The sequence below is a fragment of the Eublepharis macularius genome, chromosome 14 (genome assembly GCF_028583425.1).
Source record: "Eublepharis macularius isolate TG4126 chromosome 14, MPM_Emac_v1.0, whole genome shotgun sequence".
Taxonomy (NCBI): domain Eukaryota; kingdom Metazoa; phylum Chordata; class Lepidosauria; order Squamata; family Eublepharidae; genus Eublepharis; species Eublepharis macularius.
The window spans coordinates 70,442,947-70,464,492 of NC_072803.1; the positions used below are offsets into that span (position 1 = coordinate 70,442,947).

General features: G+C 46.7%; 1 protein-coding gene across 4 annotated transcripts in view; it reads left to right on the top strand.

The window, feature by feature from the left end:
- TMEM250 (transmembrane protein 250) overlaps nucleotides 1-21,546 on the top strand; it is a 111,430-nt gene that overhangs the window by 63,984 nt on the left and 25,900 nt on the right. For 3 of the 4 annotated variants that reach the window (XR_008598191.1, XR_008598192.1, XR_008598193.1), the window contains one exon: nucleotides 946-5,805. The exons of the other annotated variant lie outside the window; for it this stretch is intronic. The gene's annotated coding sequence lies outside the window, so the exon portion shown is untranslated. Of the gene's footprint in view, nucleotides 1-945; nucleotides 5,806-21,546 lie in introns of those variants that run through there. 4 annotated transcript variants of the gene reach the window in all.

A 21,546-nucleotide genomic window follows, 5' to 3' on the forward strand; every position in this document is an offset into this window, starting at 1 on the left:
ACATGGATAGCTGTTGCAAACATTTTATCTCTTATTGCACCTTAACATTCCCTGGTGCAATTTTTAATTCTTTTTTAAATTTCTTGCAAAATACTTCACATTTTTTTTGTTTTTTCTTTAATTCTGAATCATGATGTATAAAGTGGCCTCTTATAAATGCTTTGCTTGCATCCCAAACCATTCTAAAATCTGTACCCTTGTTCAGATTTAATTCAAAAAATTCTTTCAGCCTTTTTTTACAATCATCAACAATTGCCTCTTTCTGTAGTAAGGATTCATTTAGTTCCCACCTGGATGTGTTAGATTTGGCTCTGTAACTTACTCTTATGGGGTTATGGTCTGAAAAAGACTTCAGTAATATCTCCACTTTAACTGTTTTGGTCACCAAATTTTTCGAGCAATGAGAATGATCAGGGGTCTGGAGACTGAGCCCTACGAGGAAAGGCTGAGGGCCTTGGGAATGTTTAGTTTGGAGAAAAGGAGATTGAGGGGGGACATGATTGCTCTCTTTAAATATTTGAAAGGCAGTCATTTGGAGGAGGACAAGGAGCTGTTCCATTTGGCAGCAGAGGATAGAACTCGAAGCAACGGGCTTAAATTACATGCAGAAAGGTACCAGCTGGATATTAGAAAAACGTTTTCATGGCCAGAGTAGTTCAAAGGTGGAATCAGCTGCCTAGGGAGATGGTGAGCTCCCCTTCCCTGGCAATTTTCAAGAAGAGGCTGGATGAATATTTGTCAGGGATGCTTTAGGCTCATCCCGCATTGGGCAGGGGGTTGGACTAGGTCTGTACAGCCCCTTCGAACTCTGAGATTCTGTGATAACCCCTAGGCTCTGAGTCTGCAGGAGTCAGACGAACTCCACTGAAAGTGGGTAGTACAGTGACCTTCAAGATTTCTGCCTTCTCAACACGGATCATTTCCATATTCTCTATTTTCATCCAGATCTGGTTGAGACATTCCTCCCTCCAGCTTCCAATTCTTATCAAGTGAGGCCTACAGGGAGAGGGCAGGAGGCAGCCAGACACATCTCAATTGTTCCTGGATTCAGCTATGTTGAGACTCTCCTCCACAATGGACCTTTCTGCATTTCACTTCCACTGTAATCAGCTGCAATCATAGCAATCAGCTGTAATTTCTTAAAGCAGCTTTGTAAAGCTGCTTTTGGCTGGGAAACTGGATAGAAATAAGTATGACCTCAATATCTTTTTCCAGGGTTTAGACAAGGGGTGTTGAATTCGAGTACCAGATCTGACAAAAATGACACTTTTTCAGGCGGAGCCATGTATATTGAAGACACAAACTTTATAAAGGGCAAAGGCAAACCCAATTAATGATATTAATGATATTATTTTACTCAAAATACAAACATGCTTAAAAACATGAACACTCTTGTTTTCTTTATTTAACAGTCTTTGATAACTGACACCTCTTGCTTTGAACTATTGCATCAAAATCTGGAGTTAAAGTCTGTGGTCTATCAATTTTGAGGATGCTGTTCAGGTTTGTCTTTGTAGGCTGAGAACATACTTTTGTTTTATTAACATTCATTACAGAAAAGAGCTGTTCACAGATGTACACTGTCCCAAACATAGAGAGAATTTTAGCAACAAAAGCCTTAAATTGGGAGTAATTTGGAATTTTGATTGATTGATAGGTTTATCGCTGTAACTATAGGTCATAACATCCCCACATATACACCAACATAAAACAGTGTACTACAGCAAAAGATTAAAATATATTTACATAAGAGAATAAACTTAAACATTTAAAACTAAGATGGTAAAAGAGATAAATCAGTATGCTGATGACACCCAGTTGTATCTGTTGTTGGACGGACGGCCTGGCTTGGCTCCAGAAGCCCGGATTAGAGTTTTGGATGTTGTGTCTGGTTGGGTGAAGCAGAGCAGACTCAAGTTGTATCCCATGAAGACGGAGGTACTGTACTTGGGCCATGGGACATTGGATCCAGCTTCCGGTCTTCGATGGGGCACCACTTGTGCCCGTTTCATCAGTCAGAAGTCTTGGCGTGATGCTGGATTCCTCTTAGAGGATTAATTGCCTCATTGCCCACTGGTAAATCTCCAGGTGAGGATATGTTATCACCTGAACTGTATAAAGCCTTCCCAGACTGGTGGGCCCCAGTACTCAAATTAATGGTTCAGGCCTGATCCCCCCGGATGGAAGCTGAGTATTATGGCACCTATACACAAAAAAGGGGATAAATCTGACCCGCAAAATTATAGACCAATAAGTCTACTTGGCACAGCAGCAGAACTGTATAGCAAATATCTGCTGACAAAATTGGAAGATTGGGTGACCACCCAAAAAATAATTCATCCCACACAAGTTGGTTTTCAGAAAGGTCTTGGAACTATAGACCACTGTCAAACGCTGTACCAACTGGCTTACTCTGGAATAAGTGGGCCAACAAAGGCACTTTATGTAGCATTTGTTGACTTGGCTGCCGCATTCGATTCAATCAATAGGTCCCGCTTAAGGTCCAAGCTTGCCAAACTTAACATCGATAAGCGACTGCTGTTTCTGCTCTGTGAGCGGCACAAAGATACTTTTGCTCAAATCAAGGTGGGAACTTCTGGATCATTAACCAACAGAATCCCTATTAGTAGAGGCGTGAAACAGGGTCGTGTGCTGGCCCCTCTACTATTTAACCTGTACATCAATGATATCAATGAGACTCTGTCAGGGCCCCACTTTATGCTGCCTTCTCTGGGACAACAGAAGATTTCAGTTCTCCTTTATGCAGATGACATGGTCCTAACTTTCCTGACCAAGATCGGCTTGAGGAGACTCTTAGATCAGTTAGGCCATTATTGTAACAAAGAAGCTCTCAATGTCAACTACACAAAGACAAAAGTAATGGTTTTCAGGAGAAAGCCAAAAATCTCCTGCCGGAGCATCCTTGGCAACCCAATCCAACAATGCAGCTCCTTTAAATATCTAGGGGTAACCTTTAAAGAGACTCTGAATTGGAAGATACACCTTGCGATGGTTAAATCCTCAGCATCAAGGATTGTAGGGTCAATCATACATTTTTTCATACAAAGGCGGTAGGGGTCGATTGATAGATCCAGCACTGAAATTATTTAAGAGCAAAGTAGTCCCTCACCTCCTATATGGAGCTGAAGTGTGGGGTTGGAAGGAAGATATTCTAACCAGTCTTGAGGTAATCCAAAACCAATTCTTGAGACGGATTTTGGCTTTACCCAAAGGCGCTCCTGCCACCCTGATGAGGGCCAAAACAGGACTCCCCTCTGTTAGGGCGTGAGTACACCTTGCAGTTTTAAAATACTGGGAAAGGATCAAATTTTCCAGTTCTAACTCCTTAAGCTGCCAGGTGAGCAAATAGAGGCACTCAAAGGAGAAAACATAAGATCCCAGACAAAAAAGCTCTCTTCTTAACCTTGGACGTGGTGTCCTTATACACTTCTATTGCCCATGAAGGGGCAAGACAGGTTATAGAGGAAGCATTATGGGCATGTAGCGATCAGGTTCCCCCCACCCATTTCCTCTTGTCCCTCACTGATATCATAATGGAGAAGAATTTCTTCGGATACAGATCCCACTTCTTTGTACAAATCAGGGGTGTGGCAGTGGGATGCCCTGTGGCGCCCTCTATAGCGAATATTCATATGAATCAAGTAGAGGTTCAGCATGTGTTTAAACCAGAGAATAACCCTTTTTTGCAGAAATCCTGTACTACCGGTGGTATATTGATGACGTGGTGGCAATATTTTCCAATAGGGCCAATACAGAAGCATTTATGCAGTTGATGAATAATCTAGATACCCATATTAAGTTTACAGGGAACCATAGTGACACACATATTAATTATCTGAATGTGATTATCTACAAAGTTAACGGCCACAAACTAGCTGTTCGTCCGTTTCATAAGGAGACGGACTTACTTACATTTTTCCTCTTATCATCCCCGAAGACTTAAAAACAACATTCCATACAGCCCATTTCTTCGTCTTCACAGAAATTCCACTCAAATGTCTGACTATTTACGAGAAAGTAGGTCCATGGCAAAAAACCTCGTGGGAAGAGGTTACTCTCCAAAATTAATAGCAAATGCAAGAAAGAGAGCATCTGAGGTTAGAAGAGTAGAATTATTGAACTCTAGCCAGAAAAAAAACTACTGGCAGAACTCGTTGGTCTTTGAAATTTACTTCTAAAGCCAATGAGATTAGTCAGATTGTTCGTCAACAGTAGCATCTGGTTCATCACCTTCCGGGTTGTGCTGAACCACCAGTGATAGGATTTAAAAGAACTAATAGTCTTCGTGATATGCTAGTCCATTCTAACAAGAAAAGGAAAGTTATTAACTACAACAACCCTGTAGGGCATTACAAATGTGGTCACTGCAGTGTCTGCCCTTTGGCACTCCAGGCAGAAGAGAGACGTTACCCGTGTACTATATATGTCTCCTCCCAGTAATTTTTACTCAATTTATTCTTTTAATCAACAATATATCTGTTAATAAGTTAACCTATTTCTTGATATATACCCAAAACATGCACCACATATTACAAATAACTACAATTATACAGGCGTCATATATGCTCCAAAACAATCAATTAAAGTGTCCCGTGCTCCAGTTCCTATATTAATTACTATTAAAGTGCAAATGCTTTCTAATGTCACCCGACACAATTTATCATTTATAGAGTCAATTTCGCCTTGTATTTCAGTTCAATATGGGTACAGTCCAAGGTAATCCCAGACACTGTGAAGGTCACAGATCACATGTAGACCTTGATAATATTCTTTAGGAGTACATTGATGGTTCTATGACCATCAATGTACTCCTAAAAATTCACTACTTCATTATAGATCCTTTCACCCAGGCCATCTAAGGGCTAATTTACCATATGGACAATTCTTGCGGCTCAAAAGAAATTCCACCAGAGACTCAGATTATATTAGCCAAAGTAACAAACTACAGGAGCAACTCAAACAAAGGGGATATCCTGATAGGATCTTGCGCAAGGCAAGACAACGTGCTGATGAAGTTCTTAGAAAAGACTTATTACAACCAAAAACACGTGGAAATATAGAACGCATTGTTGGCGTTTTTGATTATAGCAATAAGGCTAATGCTATTAGGAGAGCGGTCTTGAAATACTGGCCAATGGTTAACGACATTCCGGGCTGTGGGACCCCCCCCCCGCTAGTAGCCTTTAGGAGGACACAAAATATAAAAGATCTGATAATACACTCGGATCTAAGTTATAATATTCAACAACTGGACTCAGGACTACCAAGGGGAATGTACAAGTGTGGGAGATGTAAACAATGTTCTCTGGTCATGAGTGTGGAGGATATAAAACGACTTGGAATTAATATGACACGAGAGTTTGTAAATTGTAGCACTGAAGGAGTAGTCTATCTGTTAAAATGCCCATGTGGATTGTTATATGTGGGAAGTACTGTACGTTCTGTTAGAACAAGACTTAGCGAACATCAATCCAGAATTAAGAACAACGTGCTAGAAGCCCCCTTAGTACAACATTACCAGGATAAAAAACACAGCAATATGGACATGAATGTTACTATTCTGTTCAAGACCCAGAAAAGAGAACATAATTCTGCTACAAGAGAGCTTCGTCAAAAAGAAACATTTTGGATACATAGACTCAATACTAGGGATGTGCGTTTCGGCTTTCGGAATGCCGAAAGAAAGCCGAAACAAAAGTGTTTCGGCTTCTTTCGGATAAGCCGAAACGTTTCGGAGGAAGCCGAAACGTTTCGGCTTAGCCGAAAGAAAAAAAGCCGAAACGTTTCGGCTTCTTTCGGCTTTCTTTCGGCATTCGAGAATCGCCATTTTGTTTTTGCTAGCCGTTTGCCTTAGCAAGCGGATAGCAAAATCCTGCTGGAAGCAAAGGCTTCCTGCAGGCTCTTAGAAGAGGGGAGGGGGGGAGAAGGAGTGAATCACTCACTCCTTCTGTCACCCCCCACCCCTCTTGCAAAGGAGGATAGGGAATCCTGCTTTGCCTTGCAAATGCAAGGTGCAAGAATTGCATTGCATTTTGCATTTGCAAAGCAGCAGAGATTCCCGCCAAAACTAACAGGTAGGGGAGGGGGAGCAGGAGGAGGGTGGCTCTTGGAGTGTGGGTGGGGAAAGGCAGGGGAGGGGGGACTTTAGGAGTCACCAATCCCTCTGCTGTATTTTCATGCCAGCCAATAGATTTAAATCTTTGGCTGAGGCTGCAGCAGGGGGTTTAAATTTGGAGCTAGACTGTCTGGAGCACCTCTGTTGCTGCTGCTGCTGACCGAGAGAGAAGAAGAAGAGAGACTGCACTGCACCTGGAGCCTGGAGGACATCTGCCTGGAGGAACAACTGTGCTGCTGGACATCCTGAGAGGACACCTGGTAGGCCTTTTTAAAATTTTTGAAAATTTTTTTGATGCTGGGCAATGTGCTGCTGTGGCCTGCCTCTGCAAAAAGGTGTTGCAGTTTATTTTTGGCATGGCCTGGGGGACAGGTTGGGCAGACAATGTTTGATGGTGGGGGGGGGGGGGTTCAGCATTGGTTGTTGTGCTTGCCTTCTTTAAGCTTGATCTACTGTTTTAAGATTAAAACAAGAGTGTGCCAGCTTTGGGCCTACACAGGCCAGAAGCTCTGCTGGGTGTCTTTGGTGCCTTTCTTCTGGCTGGCTCTCACAGTTATGCTTCACAATCTGGAATGGTGTGGCTTGTTTTTCTGTGTCTGGTCCCCTGCTTGCAAGGATTCCCAACAGGCTCCGTCCTGATCAACTGTGCCAGCCTGTGGCCCACACACAGGTATGCTGCTTTGGCTAAGGTAACCCTTTTTGGTTGCTGGCCTGGCACTCACAGTTTTGCTTCACAAACTGGAATGGTGTGGGCTTTTTCCTGTGTTTGGCCCCCTGCTTGCAAGGATTCCCAACAGGCTCCGTCCTGAACAACTGTGCCAGCCTGTGGCCCACACACAGGTCTGTTGCTCTGGCTTTGGTAACCCTTTTTGGTTGCTGGCCTGGCACTCACAGTTTTGCTTCACAAACTGGAATGGTGTGGGCTTTTTTCCTGTGTCTGGTCCCCTGCTTCCAAGGCTTCCCAACAGGCTCCGTCCTGAACAACTGTGCCAGCCTATGGCCCACACACAGGTCTGCTGCTCTGGCTTTGGTAACCCTTCCCGTTTGCTGGCCTGGCACTCACAGTTTTGCTTCACAAACTGGAATGGTGTGGGCTTTTTTCCTGTCTGGCCCCCTGCTTCCAAGGCTTTCCAACAGGCTCCGTCCTGAACAACTGTGCCAGCCTGCGGCCCACTTACAGGCCTGCTGCTCCGGCTTTGGTAACCCTTCCCGTTTGCTGGCCTGGCACTCACTGTTTTGCTTCACAATCAGGTTGTTTATCGTTGGTGGACCTCTTCTGGACTGGACTGCACTTGGTGGACATCGGCCTGCAGATCTCTGCGTGGAGGATCAACATTGCTGGACATCTGTAGTGGTGGACTGGTAGGGTTGTTGTAAAATTTGTTTTTTGAGCTTATGTCTGCTGCTGTGCCTACCTGCGAGCATATGCTTTGGCTCGGTCTTTATGGCTTGGGCTAGGGGGGGCATTTTCTGGTTGGGCAAGAGGACATTGTTTGGGGGTTAGGGGGGGCCAGCATTGATTGCAGTGCCTGCTTTCTTTCATGTTTCATTTGTCAAGTTTGAGTGTGGGGTGGGCTTGAACTACTGTTTCACAGGACTTAAAAATGAGTGTGCCAGCTTTTGGCCTGCACAGGCCAGAAGCTCTGCTGGGGGGATGTGTTTTGTTTTGCTGCTGGTTGGCCCTAGCCTTTCAGGGGGGGGCTGACTTGGCTTGTGCAACGGGACCTTGAATTTTGGGGGTTGCGTGTGCGGCGTGTGGTGTTGACTCTGTTAACATTTCCAATTTTCTTGACAGCATCGCGGAGGAGAGGAGGACCAGCTGCAAGACCGCCTGAACATCGCTGGACTGCAGGACTGGTGTTAGTGAGCGAGTCCGGGTTCATATTTGGGTGGGCTTGGGGGTGGGTTCTTGCTAGCTTGGGAGGGGGGAGGCTCATCTTCAAAACACCACATCCACACCCCACACCGACATACCACAGATACATTGGTCCCGCTAAATAGTGTCTCTTAGGTAGGTAGGCCAGTTGGTAGGTGATCAGTGGATAATTGCCCTCAACATAATTATTAGGGAAACCAAGCCAAGTTTTTTTAAAAAAACTAAATAGGGACTCAGCAGGGAAAGCATTAGTGAGTGAGTGTTAGGTTTGAATTATATATATACATATATATATATATATATATAAAAATTGTAATAGCTGTCAATAGGCTTCCCATTAGTGCCCCCATAACTAGGGTTCCACTGCCCATCTCTGGCACCCGTGGTGGTGCCAGGCCGGCCCGGGCATACTAGTGTGTGAGTGTTTAAGGCTTAGTCACCTCTGTTACTGGGGTTTAGGGCCAGCTCAATTCCAGAGGAATTCAGCTGATTGGCAGGCTCAGGTTCCCTGACATAAATAGGGTTGCTTAAAAAGGCACTTGATTGTTCATCTCCAAGTCACTAGAAGCACAGATTTAGAGCAGGTTAGTTAGGTCTTGAAAACAAAGTTGACCTTTGTTTTCCAAATCTTTTCTGATTAGTTAGGGTAGATTTTGGGAGGGGAAAGTATGTCAGAGAGGAAAGCAGAGAGGGGCCCCGGGGGAAAGGCTAGGGAGAAATCTAGAGGGGAGGAGGGGAGGGGGAGGGGGACTGCTGCGGCAGCCCCCCCATCTGAGCGGAGGAGGCCCTCCCCTGCGCTGCTGCCGTTCACCAGCCTGGCTTCTGGTGACAGGAAGAGGGTTCGCAAGACTCTCTTTCCTGAGGCAGCTGCTGGAGGGCCACCCCCAACCCGGGTGCGTGAGGCAGGGGCTGGCACTGGGCGGGGGCCTGCTGCTGAGGCTCCTCCTCCTCCAGTGGTTGCGAGCCAGCTGCTGGAGGAGGGGCAGCATGCGGTGTCTCCTGGGATGGGCGCGGAGCACATGACTTTCCCTGCGCTCCCGCTCACCCCAGGAACCCAGAGGATGTTGGAGGAACTGCCCGTGAGACCCCCCCTGGGGCGGTCCACCCCAGTTTCCTCTGAGGCCAGCAGCAGGCCTCTCATGGCTGTGCAGGAGGAGAGGATGTGGGAGGAAGAGGCAGAGACTGTGGTGGAAGAGCCCACATCTCTGCCCCTTCAGCCTCGTCCATCCCCACCTGCCCGGCCGAGAGTGGAACACGGTGTGTCCGGCCAGAGCACCTCACAGGAGGTGCCTCAGGGTGATCCGGAAAGCGCTTCTCCTTGGAAGCATGGGATGCCCTTTTCCTCCGAAATCTGGAAGCACTTCCAGACAGCGGAGGATCCCCGAGCAGCCCTGTGCCTGCATTGTAGGCAGCGCGTCAGCCGTGGCAAAGATGTGCGGCATCTCTCCACGTCTGGGATGAGGTACCATATGAAGAGGCACCACCAGGCGGTGCTTCTTCGGGAGGAGGGTTCGAGTGGCGCCGCACGGCCGCCAGCTAGCCAGAAGGAGGCAGGCTCCTCTGGTGCTCTCCCCCTAAGGGTACCTGCAGGAAAGGGACGCCAAGCCTCTCTCCCGGAGATGCTTGGTATGCAGGGCGCTAGTGTGCCCAGAGAGGGGATCCGGAGGGTGAGCAGGCGCATCACGCGCCACATCGTCAATATGATAGCAGTGGATGGACAACCGTATTCCGTAGTTGAAGACTTCGGCTTTTCAGGGCTGCTCCGAGATTGCTTTCCCTTGTACGCCGTCCCTGCTCGCACGTCGTTGAGCAGATCGGTGGTGCCCTCGTTTTACAGGGCTGCCAGGGATCATGTGAAGGCACAGCTGTCCCGGGTTGCCGGGAGAACTGTGCACTTCACATCGGACATCTGGACCTGCCCAAGTGTGCAGCAAGCATACCTCTCACTTACTGCTCACTGGTGGGAACCCGAGTCGGTTCTGGGTGGGGGCCGGGGGGAGGTGCCTAGCACAGCTAGACAGGGAAGGATGCGAGACCGCCAGGCCGGCTACTGCAAGGCCTTGCTTCACGCCGACGTGCTCGACGTGTCCCACACGGCGGAGAACATCACTGCCACCTTGCGAAGACAGTTGGACGAGTGGATAGGCCAGGGACCCGCCACTGTGGGATGCATGGTGACGGACGGTGGCAAGAACATGAGGGCAGCGGCGCATCTAGTGAGCCGAGAGAGCGTCTACTGTGCCGCTCACAAGCTTCACCTAGTGGTGAGAGATGCGCTGGGGTTGGGCTCCTCGAAGGAACCCGTGGATACCCGGACCCGTGAACTCCAGTTACTTGTCCAGAAATGTCGGAGGTTCACGGGTCACTTCTCGCGCAGCGTGAAGGCCACGCACGAACTGCGCCAGACACAGGTCAGGACAGGTGTGCCAGAGCACGCTCTGATCACTGACGTTAGCACTCGCTGGAACTCCACCTGCGCCATGCTTGAGCGCTTGGTGGAGCAGCAGGCCGCACTCCACGCGTGGCTCTCCGAGAACCGCGGTGCGAGTCAGGTGGGTGAGTTCAGCCGGGAGGATTGGCTCACCATCACCCAGACAGTGGAGGTCCTGAAGCCCTTCAAGGACTTCACTGTGGCGGTCTCGTCAGACACGGCGACCCTCGGTCTGGTCATTCCCCTGGTGCACACGCTCCAGAGGAATCTGGCCACCCTTGCAGACCGGGTCGCGCCCCGTGCTGACCTTGTTCCAGCGGTGCGCACATTAGTGAGAAGGCTGCAGCAGGGCATAGCTGCCAGGCTAACTCCTCTCACTAAGGAAGAGTCATACATGTTGGTGACCGTGTGTGACCCGCGCATAAAGGGCACTTTCACCAAGCGGGACGGGAACCTCACCCAAGCCAGAGACCGGCTCTGCAGGCAGGCCAAGAGGGGACGCCTGTCGACACGGGGGACGGAAGAGGGGCCCTGCCATGCGGGTCCCTCTGACGCCCCCTCTGCGCAGGGCCCCCCCGCGGCCACCACCGGAGTGCCGATGGAGATGGAGATGCTCCGGTGGGCCCTCGGCCCCTCTGGGGTCGTGAGGACCGTGAGAGAGGATCCGGCGGAGGCGATGGTCAGGGACTACCTCGCGGAGCCCTGCGAGTCGCTCTCCACCGATCCGCTCAGCTACTGGGCCAGGAAGGAGTCGGTCTGGCCGGACCTCTCCCTCGAGGCGCAGCGGCTGCTCTCATGCCCTCCGACGAGCGTGGAGAGCAAGCGCGTGTTTTCACATGCGGGCGACATTGTCGGCCCACATCGCACTCGCCTTCTCCCATGGAGAGTCGAGCAGTTGACCTTCCTGAAGGTCAACTCTCGCCTCTTCGATTTCTCAGGACTGGACTTCCAGAGTGACTGAGGTGAGCCCAACTTGTGGCCTGCATCCTCTGTGAGTCCAATCCTTTGGAATCGCGCTCTCCCCTGGATAAAACCCTGTATATACAGTTAAAACCGGCCAGTAGAGGGAGGGTGGTTAGGAACCAGTGGCAAAGGGAAAACACCCAGCAATTTGAAAGCCCCCCCCAAGGGAATTAAAAACCTCTCCCATCACTGAGACAGACCCTGTGGGACCAAATTTATTATGAAAAATAATGCCCCAGAAACATGGATTGCTACTGGAGGGAGAAACAGGTTAGATAAGGATTGCTTAGGTGTTTTTATCAGCTGAAATCTTTGTAAAAAAAAAAATGAAGAAGAATTGTTGTACTGTTTTTTAAAAGTTGATGTACTGTTCATGTAAAAAAAAGAACCCCCCCCCCAAAATGTTGTGATTATGTTTTTTAAAAGTTGGTGGAATGTTCATGTTTTAAAAAAAAACCAAAAAAAATGTTATTCTGTGTTTTCTGAGTTGATGGACTCTTCACGTTTAAAAAAAAAAAAACCAAAAAAAATTCTTGATGTTAATGTTGGGTTTGCATGGTTGGGGGATGCGGGAAGAGTGGTGGATCGGCACCGGCCAATGATGATCTCTCGCAGATGTTCCCAGGTAAATTCTGAGGCTGGTGTGGGGGTGGGGGGAGACCTCTGCAGAACTGCTCCAGAAATACCATTGTCCAGTGCCTTGGAAGTGCCCAGTTCAGCTTTTTGTGTCTGAACTGAAAGCACAGCCACAGGAAATGACATAGGTTCTGCTGGACCCTGTTGCAGTGGTTCCCCCCCATTAAGTTGTTTTATGGAGGGAGAGTTGTATTAGGCTGGTAGTTATTATGATCATCTTGTCTAGTGTGGGCTTCTGTTTCCATGCCCTGTTGTGCCCGCTCACTATGTAACCTGTGTAAATGTTAAAAACTTTACAGTTTGTCCATTTCAAAAGAAAAATTGTTGTAAAGATTCTCTGATGTGTAGTTAATTGTGTTGTGTTGTGCTGCGAGGAACAATAAGTGTAATATGTTGTGTGATTTGTTGACCACTTGTAATTTGAAAATGATAAAATAAAGTTTTTTTTAAACTTAATGATTGTGTGTCTGTGTTCCCTTCTTTGATGGGAGGTTGGTTCCCAGCATAGGGAACAATGGGGCAGGCTGGCCAGCCTGTTCCTGGGGTACTGGGTGTGGGGCAGCTGAGGGTGGTTTTGGTTCTGAGAGGGGCTGAGTGGAGGATTTAGGTCTGTGTGAGGCAGCTGGGGTGGGGGAACTGGGTTTGTGTGGGGCTGTAAGGAGTGGACTATGGGGGATGAGAGCACTGGTCGTCCTTTGTGCCCAAGTAGGCCCCTGCTACTGTCCTGGTGTGGGCTTCCATGCCTCTATCAGTTGCTGGCCCTCCTTTGCCATCTTTTTCTGAAATTTTCCTAGGGCTGCCAAACTCCTGGTTGGGCTTGGAGTTCAGGTTAGAGAGAGTAGTTCCCTAGAGAAACTGGCTGCTTCCAAGGGCAATCTCTTTAGAGGGCAAATGTGGACCATGGATTCTGGGGGAGATCCCTACTCAGATTTCCCTTTCCACAAGTCCCACCCCCAAATTGCCAGTAACTTCCAAGGCCAGAGTTTCCCACCCCAGAGAGATCCCGTTCCCACCCTCTTAGCCTTGGCATGAAAGTTGTAGCCCCCATGGAACACTTCCAGGTTCCTGATTCCAAGCTCAATGACACCAATGTAAGACAATCCAGACCTCCATCAAAAATGGATTTTAAGTAGCAGTGGGATTGGGCTGCATTTCAGTCATTCACATATCTGGTTGTGTACCCAAACATTTAGCTTATGTTTTTTAAATCAGCGTATGGCACTTAAAGACACTTTTAAATGGTTTTAAAAACATATTTTTATTATGAAGTATTTAATGTGGCATTGCTCAAGGGCAGGCCTTTTGGCCAAATGAGCAGTATCAGTACAGTAAAATTTAGACAAAGCTCATAGGAAGAAAACGCATTCATACTGTTAAGTGGGAAGAAAGTTTCAATTTACATGTACCATGGACTCCGAAAAAGACATGTAAGTGGCATCCAGACCAAATCAGGCCTGCTTTCTCCCTTGAAGATATCAATTGATGATAGTGCTTATGTCACATCATGAGAAGACAAGGTTCACTAGAAAAGACAATAATGCTAGGAAAAATTGAAGGCAGTAGGGAAAAGAAGAATACCCTAGATGTGGTAGATTGACTTCGGTTTGCAATACATGGACAAGGTTTTTGGGATATTTTGGAGCTCAATAATTCTAAAGTACACCATAAGTGATTTGAATGCATAAAACATACAGACACATACACATAAAATGTATATACCCCCTCCCCACCAAATTAAAGGTTTATCTTATGCCCCTGTTTTCTCCCCCATGGGAACCTATAGTGGTTTACACATTGCTGTTCTCCCTTGATTTGTTTCACCCTCATCACAACCAGGCTAACAATAGACAGCTGCTCCATGCCTCACATTGGGAGTGACTACATCCACCGATCGCCTTCTTAGTTGTTGGAGGGGGTGGAGGGGGGGGAGGAAGGAAACAACGCACTCCAGCCCACTCTATCTGGGGCCTAGGTGACCAAATTGCTTGGCCTTGGCAAGGAGCCAGTGGTGGGGCGGCACTGGTTCTGGGGCCCCGTCCAGAACATTTGTCCAGGGCCCCAAAATCACCTAGACTGCCTCTGGAAAACACAACACAATTGTTTACTTAGGCTGAGCCAAGAACATCCATCAAGCCTACAAGGCACAGAATCAGAGTCTGCCAGATTCTAGACCAACACTCTAGCCATTGCACTACAGTGGATATCTAAAAATTGTTCATACCCCCACCAGCAACTTGAACATTTTTCTCCAAAAGGCACACAACTTGGCTGGGTCTCAAAAAGGACTATGATGCATGGGCCTGTCAATGCATACTGTTACTAAGGCTCTGGCCGGGGGGAGGGGGGCATTGTGCCAATGCCACCCTGGCTTTGGAAGGGGACAGTAAAATAGAAGAAATAATCTAGGTTCAGTGCCTCCCCCCCTTCTCTGTCTCTCTCTCTCTCTATAATGTGAGTGAAAACATTACTATACCATCACTGAAGCCTACAGGATACTTAGGGTCTGTTCACACACGCATGATCATTTCATGGCAATGCTCTGGCATGATGATGTCTGTTCTAGGAAGTGATGTGATCATCACACAAGGCTGGGGAGCACGCACAATTCACAGCAGGCAGATTTGGGCCACAAGTGATCCTGCTTTGGCCTGTAGGGCCCAAATCAGCCCACTGCAAAGCACAGGAATACTCTCAGGGCAGCCAGATGACATCAGTGACATCACGGCAGCAGCCCCCTTCCAGCCAGGTAAGCAGTGACAGGGGGTGATAGGTGAGAGTGGGGGATCCCCCACCAAGGGGAAACGGATCCCTAATTGTGTCTGAGGTTGTGGAAATCAAATGGGTCATCATTACCTCCATATTGCTTCTGTCTTTGAGGGACTTACATGCACATTATATTTAACTCTAGATTTCTTGATTGTCAAGGAATACATGTGGTGGGGGGTGGTAGGAAGGGTGGGAGAAGGGCCCCTGAGGGTAAGGGTGGCATTTGGCATGCAAAATGCCACCCCTGGCAAGACAAGCCTCCCCCAGCTGTCAGTGGTAGAGATGAGAGCAGAGCACATACTTGGGGAGGCCATGAAATGGCCCCCCAAGTGGGAGCAGGCTAAGCCTTGGTGGGGGGTGGGAGGAAGGGTGGGAGAAGGGCCCCAGAGGGTTGGGGGGGGATTTTGTTGCAGTGGTTCCCCCCCATTAAGTCGTTTTATGGAGGGAGAGTTGTATTAGGCTGGTAGTTATTATGATCATCTTGTCTAGTGTGGGCTTCTGTTTCCATGCCCTGTTGTGCCCGCTTACTATGTAACCTGTGGAAATGTTCAAAACTTTACAGATTGTCCATTTCAAAAGAAAAATTGTTTTTAAGATTCTCTGATGTGTAGTTAATTGTGTTGTGTTGTGCTGTGAGGGACAATAAGTGTAATATGTTGTGATTTGTTGACCACTTGTAATTTGAAAATGATAAAATAAAGGTTTTTTAAACTTAATCATTGTGTGTGTGTTCCCTTCTTTGATGGGAGGTTGGTTCCCAGCATAGGGAACAATGGGGCAGGCTGGCCAGCCTTCTCTGCAGGTGGTGGGGGGTCAGGGGGGGGTTGTCTGTGTGCCAGGGCAGGTGCTCTTTCCCAGGGACGATTTGGCACTGCCACCATTGTGGCACCCCTGGTCTGTGCGGAAGTGCCCTGGGAAAGAGAGTTTAGGGGTTCCCAAAAGGGGAGGGCAGGCCAGCCTGTTCCTGGGGTTATGGTGGGTGTGGGGCAGGTGGGGGTTGATTTGGGTCTGTGAGGGGCTACTGGGGGGATTTGGGTCTGTGTGTGGCAGCTGGGGGGGAATTGGGTTTGTGTGGGGCTGTGAGGGGTGGACTTTGGGGGCTGAGGGGACCTACTTGGGGAGGCCATGAAATGGCCCCCCCATGTGGGAGCAGGCTGAGCCTTGGTGGGGGGTGGGAGGAGGGGTGGGAGAAGGGCCCCTGAGGGCTGGGGGGCATTTTGCATGCAAAATGCCACCCCTGGCAAAGGAAGCCTGCCTCTTCATTTTTTCCCCATAGGAAATAATGAAGAATAATGAAGAAAGATTAGCAGCAGCATGCTAACAATATGCTGCTCCTTTGCTTTCTTATGGGAGGATGGGGGGACCTGCTTTGGGGGGCCATAACATGGCCCCCCAAAGTCCAATCTGTCTGAAACTTGGGTGTTTGTTAGAGAAGGGTTAGAGGAAGGTCCCCACCAATTTTGGGCTTATTCGGTGGGAAAATGCCTCCTCCAGGCGTCCTGGAAGACGGAGGCATTTTCCCATAGAAAAAGCCGAAAGAAAGCCGAAAGAAAGCCGAAAGAAAGCCGAAAGCCGAAAGAGATTCTTGTTTCGGCTTTCGGCTTTAACGATAGAGATTCTTGTTTTTTGTTTGTAATGCCGAAACAAGAAAGCCGAAAGTTTTTTCCTTGCACACCCCTACTCAATACTCTCGTACCAAAGGGCTTAAACATAGAGAATGATTTTACTTGCTTTCTGGGGTAGTTTATTACAGTGACAGGAGCACTTTAAGAAGGGATAGTGTGCAATTTGGGCGTGGATGCTTATCTGTGGATAAAATGGTTGGTAGCTAATAGGCTACAGATGAAGGAAATTGGCAAATTGGAAAGTAATATGAAGTAGTGATCTGGAAATTTTGAGTAAGTACCTGAACTTGGAGTGTGTATTAATTGTAAATTGCATGTAACCTGTATGTATAACTTATGACACTGTGTTTTTCCAGCAACTGTGTTCTTTGAGAAAGATCTTTGGAAACGGACCTTTATGGGGATCTGGACCGTCCGTTAGAGAAAACTCATGGTCATAGAACCATCAATGTACTCCTAAAGAATATTATCAAGGTCTACATGTGATCTGTGACCTTCACAGTGTCTGGGATTACCTTGGACTGTACCCATATTGAACTGAAATACAAGGCGAAATTGACTCTATAAATGATAAATTGTGTCGGGTGACATTAGAAAGCATTTGCACTTTAACAGTAATTAATATAGGAACTGGAGCACGGGACACTTTAATTGATTGTTTTGGAGCATATATGACGCCTGTATAATTGTAGTTATTTGTAATATGTAGTGCATGTTTTGGGTATATATCAAGAAATAGGTTAACTTATTAACAGATATATTGTTGATTAAAAGAATAAATTGAGTAAAAATTACTGGGAGGAGACATATATAGTACACGGGTAACTTCTCTCTTCTGCCTTTAGTAATTACCGTGTTGCTCTGTAATTATCGGCTACTAACCTTTGGCACTCCAGGGCAGTGTGGTCCCTTTAAGAAAACAGACTAGAGATATAACATTATGTAACTTTTCCACTTGTAACACTCATGGGGTAGTTTACCTCATACAGTGTCCTTGTGAAAAAAATATATATTGGCAGCACTAGTAGGGCGATCCGTATTCAGATCCAAGAACATCTATCCAAAATAAGGAGAAATGTGGTAGAAGCCCCCCTCATCGCACATTTCCAACAAGCAAAACATAAGGAAACAGACTTGAGATTCACCGTGATTGAGGTTGTTCGTGATAAGGAAGGCAAAATCCCTGTTCAAAGACTTTTACAGCGTGAGAGGTTCTGGATTTATTTTTGGGGAACTCTGGCCCCTAGAGGCATGAATGTAGACTTGGACATGTCATGTTTATTATAAATTATTCTCATATAATTGGCTCATTAGATACTATCTCTTTAACTGAACTAGTATATAATTGAGGTGGGTTGTACTTGTAAATCATGGACATTGCTCTTGTGGCTACCAGATGGAAATGGAATGCTTCGTGAAACTTTGAAGTGGTTCAAGATTGTAAGTAGATGGAATCTATGAGAATACTGGGATGTATTTCTTGTTGAGAATTAATTCTGGAGTGTAATTTTCACCTTTGTAAATAGGCAGAGTCCCCCCCCCCCCCCAAGCAGCCACTGCAAAACCTTTGAAGCTAGCCTTTGGTCGGGTAGATTTACTACCACCGGGCAGATTTATTACTACTCCGTTTCAAGTTACTGCTTTGAAATATATTTCTTTGAATAAGAAGCCCCTTTTCTGAACTTCTGTAAGAAACTCATTGGCACTTTGGTAACGACTATACTGTCGTATAGACTGGTGTACTGGGACATTTGGTCTTGTATTCATTTCCAGATTTACTGGTTATGTAACTGTTTATTTAGGAATGTGGATTCTGGTTGCCTTGTATTTTTGACAAATTGGTACTAGTAACAATAGCTGTGTGTTAACTCTAGAAAGGATTGACTGTGAAATACGTAATTGGAATATTTTGTATATATATGATTGATTGCACCTTTGCACATTTACATTTTAGTAAATTGTTGTTATATTTTTGAAATTTAAGAGAGCTTTTTTTCTGAGTCCTTAAGCTGCCAATCAGTAAATTACTTACTATCCAAAGACCCCACACACCCTGGCTTTCTATCCACCATTTGCCAAAGGTATACCATCCCGGATGACCTGTTAGGGGTCTCAGCCAACAACCTCCCACTTAAGGAGTGGATCTATAAGTCAGATGCAGTGATGGATCGGCTATCAATATCAAAATCTAAGGCAGCTCCTTGGTATAAACTAATCAAATTTGACCATTTAAGATCTCCCTACCTAGCCAGTATTTCTCATTATAACCTCAAAGTGTCTTTCACAGCTCTGTGCTTTCAGATGATGCAAACAGCTCTTTTGGCAGGGCGTTATTCTCACATCCCTATGGAACATCGCACCTGCATTTGTGGATTACCTACAGTGGAGAACCTTTCCCACTACCTACTTTATTGTCCATTATATAGTGTACCCAGAGCTAACTTCTTGGCCAGAATCCTATCAGTGACAAACATATTCTGAAATCGAGAAGATTGTGTTTTTGTTATCTGACACTGATAATCATGTGTCCTATAGAGTCTCTCAGTTTGCACTCGCAGCCAAAAAGATAAGCTCTAGGGTGGTACTGAATGAGGCTGTTTCGTGATTCCTGGGGTAGTTTGGCACACTGTACTGTTTTAATTAATTTTAAGTAACTTATACAAACTGTGATAATGGATTTAATTGTTTATTAGTTGATGTTTGGTAAATTGTGACAGCCTATGGCTATAGACAATAAACGCTTTGGACGCTTTATCAATGGAGGCCCGGTTTGCAGCCCGGTTTGCTTTTTCCCACCTTCGGCAGGCCAGGCAGCTTGCTCCCTATCTTTTGACTCATGACCTAGGAACAGTGATCCATGCAACGGTCATGTCCAGATTGGATTACTGTAACTCGCTCTACGCAGGGCTTCCCTTGGGTCTGACCCGGAAATTACAGCGGGTCCAGAATGCTGCTGTCCATGTCCTGATGGGTGTGCCTTTCAGGACACATGTAACTCCAGTTCTGCAGCAGCTACACTGGCTTCCTGTGGAGTTGCAGATCAGGTTCAAGGTTTTGGTCTTGACCTATAAAGCCCTAAACGGACTGGGACCAGTACACCTGAGGGACCATCTCTTCCCATATATGTCCTGGAGGGTGCTGCGATCAGCTGGTAAGCACCTACTGGTGGTCCCTGGCCTCAGGGAGGCTCAATTGGCCTCAACCAGGGCCAGGGCCTTTTCGTTCCTGGCCCTGACGTGGTGGAACTCTCTGTCTGAGGAAACCCGGGCCCGCCAAGATCTTTTCTCCTTCAAGCGGGCCTGTAAGATGGAGATGTTCTGCCAGGTGTATGGTTGAGGCCATCAAGGATTCCATCAAATAAGCCTCTCTCCTGGGCTCCCCTATCTGTAGGGGGGTATTAACAACAACAACAACAACAAGATTCGATTTATATACCGCCCTTCAGGACAACTTAATGCCCACTCAGAGCGGTTTACAAAGTATGCCATTATTATCCCCACAACAAAACACTCTGTGAGGTAGGTGGGACTGAGAGAGCTCCAGAGAGCTGTGACTAGCCCAAGGTCACCCAGCTCGCTTCAAGTGGAGGAGTGGAGAATCAAACCCGGTTCTCCAGATTAGAGTCCCGCGCTCTTAACCACTACACCAAACTGGCTGAGAGACTTACATTTAAAGAAGCCTGCTGCTGATCTGGGTAGACCAGTTCTGCAGCCATGATCATACATTTCTTAAAATTTCTTAAAATCAAAAAGCGTCCAGTAGCACCTTTAAGACTAGCATAAGCTTTCAAGAATCAAGTTCTCTTTGTCAGATGCATGGTACAGAAACTGGTCAAATATAGAAGAGGAGGGGGGAGGAGGGGAGGAGAGCGAAGATGCAATTAGGGGGGGAGAGGGAGGATGCAACCAAAACATTCCTTTGCTAGTAAATGTAAACATCTCCTTTTAGTGTGAGGTTTCAAAGGAGTTTGCCGTGTTAGTTTGTAGCAGTAAAACAGCTAGACCATTCAATTCCAATGCAGTATAAGCCTTCGATAACCACAGCTCTCCCCGTCAGATGCATCTGACAAAGAGAACTGTGGTCCCTGAAAGCCCATGCCAGGTGCCACTGGGCTCCCCCAGACCCCGCCTCTGTAAAGGAGATCTGTTACCTGTGATAATGTGATAACCATTCATAGTCCCTATTCAGTCCCAGCTTGACAGAGTCAAATTTGCATATGAATTCCAATTCAGCACCCTCCCGTTGGATTTTGTTTTTAAAAGATTTCTGTTGAACTACAGCGACCCTTAAGTCTTTGATGGAATGTCCTGGTAGATTGAAGTGTTCTCCCACTGGTTTCTGGACGTTTCCATTTCTAATGTCAGATTTGTGTCCATTTATTCTTCTTATTTCTTAACCTTCTTTCAAAGACTGCTTCAATTCAGAAACTTTTTCCTCATAATTTTCCATTGTATTTATCATACTTTCCAGCATGATGAGTTTCATCGTGCTTCCAAATGTTGTATTCTTTAGGAAAAGCTATTTGGTGTGTACACGGTAGGGGGCCAGTGAGCATCAAGCGGTCATGCCCTCATCATGCACTCCCAGCCCGCAACCTGGAACAGCTTCCAGCCTCCTGCCTTTCCCCCAGTTGCTCACAGGCTAAGACGGATAAGAGCCCTGCAGTCACCCGTTTCGGCCCACAGACCGTATGTTTAACTCTCTTGGTTTAGACAGTTGAAGTCACCCATTTTCATTGCAATGCCTACTTTCCTTTTGCAGTTTCAAAATGCTAGAACTCTGGGTGACACAATGAACACTCAGAAGAAAGGAAAGGCGGCCGGTCTATACGGAACCTCGGTTTGGACTATGTGGCAAAGAATTCTTTTGAACTCTGTGGCCACTTCGATATGATACTTCAGAAGAATTAATCTGTGTAGATCTCTTTGAAAATATTAACAAGATTATTTAGCATTTTCTTCCTTTAAACTCCAATCAGTTTTCTTTTTGTGTTGCTTCCCAGAATGCCCCCTCCCTCTTAGTAATTCTTTATTGCTGTATATCCAAGTTATTCTGCTGCTGATTAAATCAGTAACTGCAATCACAATCTGAAGCAATTTAAAATAATTTATTT